Here is a 2,500-nt window from a genome sequence, read left to right on the forward strand (position 1 = left end):
TCCCGGCGGCGCGCAGCGCCGTCCCAAGTACTTGGTCGGGTTCGAGAGAGGCGCAATCGCCCGGAGTTAGGCGAGTAGACGCTTTCGGTGCGACCACCCGTGCTCCCAACTGAGCTTGCCGCTGCCGACAGAGGCCCGGGAGCGTGCTGTCGTGGCATTGCCGGCGGGAGACAACACGCGCCACCTACGGTGACCGGCAGCTCCAACGCCAGCGCCACAGAAGGACAAAAGCCCCACTTGGGTGCCGAAGCGAACTCTCCCAGCACAGCGCACGCGCCAACACATCCGCACAGCTGCGATACAAACCACCAGCGAGAACCGCTGGGGCGACCGAGCAGCAGACGGCGTCGCGGCGCCGAGCGCCGGGCGGCGGCGCATCCTCAACGCACACAGTCCTCAATCGGACCAGCACACTGAAGATGTCCACCGCGCTTCGCACCGGGCCCGCGAGGACCTACTTTGGCCGCACGGCGCCGCGCGCAGGGTGCGCCGGCGCGCAGCTGCGACGCCTGCCGCGTCCGTCGGCCGGCGCGCCTGCCACTGGCCGCCCCCACCAGCCGGCTGTAGCGCGTGCGCCCACGCACCGCGCGGCCAGCACGCCGGGAGGCGCCCCCTCACCGGCCGGGGACGGTCCCACCCAGCCACCACCGCGTATCGCTTCACACCCAGATGCCGTTCAGTTTCATCGGCATGGTGGGTATCGCTGGAACAACCGGTTAGTACCTCAACCTATCGTCGCCATCACCGATTCACCCCTAGCGAGAACAACCGCACCACAACGGGTTACCATTTCTTCATTTGCGTAACTTCACCAGAAAACGTAGGCGTCCATCGCCATTAGCAACTTCAACGATTATTGCATGCCTGTGTCAGGTGTCACGCCACACTACGTCTGCCCACATACACGCAACAAAATGTGCACGCCTAGACAATACGTGGAAGGTGGCCCCCGTACGTATGCGATGTCCATTGCTCGAACGACTGTCAACCGGCCTCTGTAGCATGTCGCAGATATGGAACGCGGTGCACCATGCTATCACGGTGTTTGAGGAGAGACGACTAGGTCCGAATACATCAACACACAGCTCATGCTGATCGCCATCCACGGCGTCCGTTCCTCCCACACGTCTCTATGGCGTACCACACTGCAATCCAGCTCTCATAGGGAGACGACACGTAGCTGCGTGCACAATATTTGCACTGTATGGTCCGCCGTTTTTGGGCGCAGTCGTTGTACGGTCACACATGTGCCACGATGTATCATTCAGTACATAAGGACGAATGTGCAGTACAGATTGTGGTTCACGCGTACGACATCAGCGGACAGTTGACACAGGCCGCACCACAACGTAGCCTGCGTACGTCGCATGCGAAGGGCATTGAACATGCAAACTTGTCACCAACCAGCTTGCGAAGGCAGGGGGCAAGGTGGGGACGTGGGGACGTGGGGAGGGGTGGGGGGGGGGGGGGGCGGCATGTACGTCCTGCTGCCATCCACATTACAGTGTACAGCAGGAGCATGTGGAAAGTCAGCAAGACTTGCAAGGTGTTTAACATGAAGCGATACACAGGGGAGCGGGCAGTGCGAGTAGCGAACTATATTGCGAGGGTTGCGGGTGGGCAACACTACACTAATTGAACGAGTCGTATAACAATTACAGAGCAGGTTTAGGCGACAACGTGGGTTACGTTAGCGGACAACGTGGGTTACGTTAGCGGACAACGTGGGTTACGTTAAGGCACAACATGGGTTACGTTAAGGCACAACATGGGTTACGTTAAGGCACAACATGGGTTACGTTAGGGCACAACATGGGTTAGGTTAGGGGACAACATGGGTTAGGTTAGGGGACAACATGGGTTAGGTTAGGGGACAACATGGGTTAGGTTAGGGCACAACATGGGTTAGGTTAGGGCACAACATGGGTTAGGTTAGGGCACAACATGGGTTAGGTTAGGGCACAACATGGGTTAGGTTAAGGCACAACATGGGTTAGGTTAAGGCACAACATGGGTTAGGTTAAGGCACAACATGGGTTAGGTTAAGGCACAACATGGGTTAGGTTAAGGTACAACATGGGTTAGGTTAAGGTACAACATGGGTTAGGTTAAGGTACAACATGGGTTAGGTTAAGGTACAACATGGGTTAGGTTAAGGTACAACATGGGTTAGGTTAAGGTACAACATGGGTTAGGTTAAGGTACAACATGGGTTAGGTTAAGGTACAACATGGGTTAGGTTAAGGTACAACATGGGTTAGGTTAAGGTACAACATAGGTTAGGTTAAGGTACAACATAGGTTAGGTTAAGGTACAACATAGGTTAGGTTAAGGTACAACATAGGTTAGGTTAAGGTACAACATAGGTTAGGTTAAGGTACAACATAGGTTAGGTTAAGGTACAACATAGGTTAGGTTAAGGTACAACATAGGTTAGGTTAAGGTACAACATAGGTTAGGTTAAGGTACAACATAGGTTAGGTTAAGGTACAACATAGGT

The sequence above is a fragment of the Schistocerca piceifrons genome, unplaced genomic scaffold, assembly GCF_021461385.2.
Source record: "Schistocerca piceifrons isolate TAMUIC-IGC-003096 unplaced genomic scaffold, iqSchPice1.1 HiC_scaffold_1228, whole genome shotgun sequence".
Taxonomy (NCBI): Eukaryota; Metazoa; Arthropoda; class Insecta; order Orthoptera; family Acrididae; genus Schistocerca; species Schistocerca piceifrons.